This window comes from Eptatretus burgeri, chromosome 4 (genome assembly GCF_056783735.1).
Source record: "Eptatretus burgeri isolate ZD-2024b chromosome 4, Ebu_testis_v1, whole genome shotgun sequence".
Lineage (NCBI taxonomy): Eukaryota > Metazoa > Chordata > Myxini > Myxiniformes > Myxinidae > Eptatretus > Eptatretus burgeri.
In genome coordinates, this window is record NC_140964.1 from 64,480,016 (window position 1) to 64,485,595 (window position 5,580).

At 44.2% G+C, this 5,580-nt stretch overlaps 1 long non-coding RNA gene across 1 annotated transcript; it reads left to right on the plus strand.

Moving 5' to 3' along the window:
• Positions 1 to 282: 282 nt before the first annotated feature.
• LOC147028230 (uncharacterized) lies at positions 283 to 5,360 on the plus strand. The gene is made up of 3 exons (XR_015056920.1): positions 283 to 2,071; positions 3,511 to 3,732; positions 4,026 to 5,360. It is a non-coding gene; the product is annotated as an uncharacterized LOC147028230 (long non-coding RNA).
• Positions 5,361 to 5,580: the final 220 nt, after the last annotated feature.

The following is a 5,580-nucleotide window of genomic DNA, read 5'->3' on the forward strand; positions in this document are numbered from 1 at the left end:
GAGTTTTTACGTTGGGTTGGAAGTGCCTTCTTCTTCTTTAAAAATGTGTAATTCCAACCGCCCCAATCAAACATGTGTGTGTATGTATGTATGTATGTATGTATGTGTATGTATATATATATATATATATATATATATATATATATATATATATATATATATATATATATATATATATATATATATATATGCCTGGTGTTGGCTTAATGGTCAAGGTGGTGGGCTTGGGATCCTAGGATCCTGAGTTCAAATCCCACTCGGCTGTTGAATTAATACCAGGTGGGGGTGACTGTGCCCGTCATCCTTCTGAGGTCGGCAAAATGAGTGTTAGTATGCTGGTATCCTGTGTTGGAGTGGCGAGCTGTACAGGATTGTGTCCAATTGCCAAGGAGACTGCTTTGGCTGCACCAACGCTCTGCACAGAATATGGTCCCAATGGATGGATATATTACACACACACACACACACACACACACACACACACACACACACACACACACACACACACACACACACACACACACACACACACACGAAAAATAATCAAACCATTGGCGTTTCTTGGATTATCATGAGTATCTTGATCTGAGTACTCTTTGTTCGCCCGTTTGTGATGGCCAGGCTTCCACACACGGCTCACCATGAGCTATATCTGGTCTTCCAGGTCTTCGAAGGTGAGACAAAAGCAGGATTGGAGCGGTGATGTTGATTTCTCAAAGCTCTCTTCATAATGTTTGTGCAAATAGGTTTAAAGTACCCCCACCGCCCACCTCCTCACCGCCCCCCTCATTTATGCATTTCAACATTTCAAACCAACATTTCTGAGTTATAAAAAGAGAGATTTCTTTTTTCCTATTCACGATTGTTATACTTCTGTCACATCATGCAGGTTGTAATGATGTACAACTGGGAATTCGCTCAATTATAACCGATTCTTTCACCGAGTTTCCGAGTTTCCTTTCTTTTACTGCCTGGCTTCAACATCTGTTGGATAATTTGTGCCTTTGTTCAGTACGTTATCTAATTAAGGCTCGTACATGTGCTTTTATACATATTGTATGAAGGACAAGACAGTTATCAAACGGACAGATTAAAGGAAAACATGGGGAGTGAAACCTTTACCTGCAGGAGCTGTGAAAGTGAAGCTCGAACACTGATTATATAACTGTGGTGGAACCGAATTGATGAAGGATAAGCACAGTATGAGCAATGATCTACAGATTTACTTACATGAGGAGTCTCGGCTTGGGGAGGGCGAGGCGTTATGTGAGAAAATGTCAAAACTGCAGAGCATACTCGAGTTTAGGGGAGAATGTCGGAAGGGAAGGGAAATGTACATGATATTCGTGGAAAGTGGGAAGTGAGGAGGAGTGAGTTGGATACTTAACATGTCGATGGACTCGAAATAGTACTTACAAGCAAACTACATATATGAAAGTTTTGTTCGAACACAAGCAGATCTCACAAAGAAAGATTCCTTAAGAAGTAACAATCCACAACAGTATTGTACACTCTAGCACTATACACTACACTACTGCAGCCGTATTATCCGATCCCTTGTACGATACTCTGTGTTACCATGCGTTGTACCATACTCGATGCAGCGTCTGTGCTATCGAAGCAGTTTCTTGGCAAGGTTCGTGTTGGGCAGTTTGCCATCCCTCTCCCAGCAGTCATTAGGGCAGAGATTTGTAATTTGTTCAGGGTGTCGCCCATAGCTCGCTTCGTCTTTGCGAAATGACACGGTGGGATCTTTAACGTCCACCAACTAATGTTGGTAGACGGGACACCCAGTTTAACATCCATACGAGGGACGGTACACACGTTGATGAACCACCCTGTCTGTTTGTTCGCTCGTATGCAGCACAAGGCTGCTGGGTAGCATCATTGGCTGAGGACGTGGCTGTGCCCCTGATGCAGTTCCCTCTGCTGGTTATGGTAGGAATTTGGAATTTGGTCATGATGCCGGCGATAGCTCGCCTAGTCTTCACGAATGAACCCTGTCTGTGAAACACTTGGATGACAATTTATATCTGGGTCTGGATTCGACACCAGGCTCAACAGCTTAGAGGTGAGCATGCATACCTCTCTGTCTTGGCCATCAGAACCGCACACAGTATTATGCAGTACACTATAAACTCTAAAAGCGATCTCAAAACGAGCAGGTGTATTGAAAAATGTGTTTTCTCATTCCTTACTCATTCAGTTGTCGATTTTTATCCCTATGCTTTTTGAAAAAAAACGAGGGGATGTTGTAATTGGTTGTCTGTCTGTCTGTCACGCTGTATCTTCCTAAACGGTTGGGCAGAAATTCAGCAAACGTGGTAGTTCTGATCACCATATGGCAAGAAGATGCAAGAGCAGTGACAAATTTGTCCTCACCCCCTTGGGCAGGGTCAAAAGGTCAAATTCCAAAAATGCAATTGCGAGCACATTTTCAAACATTTTTTAATGAAACTTTGTGTATGCAAATCAATATTGGGAGATGCATGAAATGTGTTGCGATTTTTTTTGCATTTGACTGCTTGTTCATGCCTCAGGGGTGGGGATTTTGGATCACAGAGGTCAAAATGGGGGGGGGGGGGTGGAAATCCTCAAAATTTGATATTTGGTCGTTTCTGGTGTAACTTTTTCCAACTTTCAACTTTGTTTTCAGTGGGAAGTGTTGATATTTGTGATGGCACGCCATCGACTTCACTCTAATTTTTATTGTTCTTCACTCAAACCAACGTCGTGCAGAGGTAGTGTACTTCTCGTCTGGGTTTGATTCTTGTCCCGACGATTATATTTATCTGTCTGATTGGCGTTGCATGGATGGATGTTAAGTTGGATGTCCCATCTGCTGGCATGTTTACCTTGTGGGCAGTCAAGATCGCAAGATGTCTTTCATGAAGAGTAAGTGAATTATGGCCAAAACCTGAACTAATTACAAATTCCTGCCCAAATTGGGCCTGGCCAGTCTACCGTCAGGCCGAGCCAGCCGGTTTGTGAAAGACGTGGGACAAAAACCTTTCCTGGCTGACCCCATAGAGAGGAGGGAAAATTGAGGCCATTAAGACGATAGTAGTAGTAGTAGTAGTAGTAGTAGTAGTAGTAGTAGTAGTAGTAGTAGTAGTAGTAGTAGTAGTAGTAATAGCAATCTTTCTACTACATTTGGAGATAATTTACCCGACAGAGTAGTAGTCGTGGTGTTACAGCAACATTTTGACCAGGGTGGTGAAAACTGGCTGACTGTGTAACTACAGGCGACCAGCATTTACAAATCCGTTGATTGACACCAAGTAGTCTGTATTTAATATCCACGTATGTCTGAGTCATCTCCAGGCTACCGCCGACCTGAACTTTAGTACTTAAACTGGAATTCCGTCATGAATGTGGATTCGGGAATGAGGATTTGACATTGTACTCAGGAAACTCAGGAATATGGACTTGACTTGGGGGCCCTGCTGGGGATTCAGGGTTGGCACTCAATTAATCTGACTCCATCTTGTCCTTTCTCTAATGGGGCAGGAGGCCAGGATCGGGCTGACGTTCACTGCCTACAAGCCCTGTTTGAGTCGAGCATCCTTGTTTTGGGTCGACTCCTGGGTCTGCGCCACCCGACTTGGGAAGGATTGAAGTTGAAGAGTTGGTGGGAATGGAGAAGTTGAGTTTCCATCTTGAGACCCCATATATCTGCCTTTCATTTGTCTCTTTCAATCCCTCCTCTCATCTTTTCTCCATTACTGCACGGTGAATTCAGTAGGCTCCAGTGCACATGAAGACCTTTATTCAAAGATGCTGGGGCAAGGTGATGAGGAAATGTTTCTTGTACCAAGGGGTAATGTTGCAGTAGAAATTGTAGACAGATGGCAGTTTGTGCGAAATGGCTGGAAAGATGGATAACACATGGCTGTAAGAGCTTCTGTCGATGCAATTATTGGGTTTGGGTCACGTTTCTAATGGGTTCTTGAGGATTACCAGAAAATGAATGATTATTTGCCACCCTCTCCCACACTGCATCACCCCACCCCATACCCCCACAGCGTCCTGCTGCACTCGTAAGATGTATTGTAGCAACATGCAGTGTCCAACCAGTTACAAATGGTGGCACGAGTGGTCACCGTGGATCATTGCACGAGGAGTGAGGAATTCTAGAAAGCACCAGAAATGGTGCTGTGAGTGCAGTGTGGTGAGGCAACCACTACCACAGACTTATTCTTTGGTCTTGAGGGCCTGGTCGTTACATCAACTCCGAAGATGTCTTACAAATGGTCCTTGGTGCAGCGAGGCCTTTGCTTCTGCTGTTAAATTATTAATGAGTCCTCATTGTCTGTAGTATATTGTTCTCCAAGTCTATTCAGAGACACCCCTGTTGTAGCTCCTGAGCTTCCCTACTCTGGTTTTGGCTCCTCTAGTATTCTGGATCCCAGCCCGAGTCAAATGCACCGTACAATTAGGAGGTGCTGTTTTGTAGAGTATGCCGGTCATGTTCGCTTCTAAATCCTCGAATCGAGAGCAGGATGCCTTTTTCAGACATCTTCACTTGTGATCTCTTGAATATCGTGAGTTTTTCGTTACACAGTTTACCGTTTGTAGATCCAAAAGGAATCATCGAATGCGACGTCGACAGTTGCCAGTGGCTTTTCCGTCCGTGCCCGCTGCGTTTATGTCTGCACACACAGATGTTACGCTGGAGCATCTTGTAAGATATAACCGAAAGCTATGGCAATAACACCTTTCTGCATTCGCATGTAAATGATTAGAACAATTTTATGAACACTTAAAAACTTGATTACTTTTGCATTCTGGATTTTTATCTCGAACTTTATCAGCAAATAAATGCCGGGCAAGTTGGTGGGCACCAGAATGCTAACCACTTCACCGCCTTGTGTGGTTCGGATTTATGGCTTCGGTGTATCTAATAGGATTATATTGATCCTTTTATTTGCGCTTTAGAGGACCTGGAAGGATAGCTTGCAGGTGTACGCACTCACCTTTGAGTTGTCTCGCCCGGGTCCGTATCTCGAGCCAGCTGTGAACGGCCGTCCTGGTACTTCACGTGCAGGGCGAAGCATTGATGCGTGTACCGTCAATCGGATGCCCGTTAAATTGGATGACACGTCTGCCGGCACTGGTCGTTGGTCGACGTTGTCGATCGCAAGGTGTCTTTCACGAAGAGTAGCCGAGGTATCCAAAGCATCCTGAACGAACTACACATGCCGCTGATGCAGTGCCCCTATTACCAGTACACCAGTACTCATTTTGCCGACCTTGGAAGGATGACGGGCTGAGTCAACCCAACCTGGAGTTAATTCAACGGTGGAGTAGGGGCTTGAATTCAAGACCTTAGGATGTTAAGCCAGCCACCTTAACCGTTAAAATCCAGTGTCAAACCGAGGCCATGGTTGATATAATAACATGTTCTGTTTTGAACGTTATTCAAAGGGAAAATACAATTTTAAAAAAAATGTATTTTATGCATAGGAATGTCAGAGAAAAATGAAGTTTTTTAAAACTTGCAAAACGCCCATGGTACCTCCACCCACTCTACAACTACTGAGCGTCGGCGCTGCCAAAGAAGTTTCACGGCAAGGATTA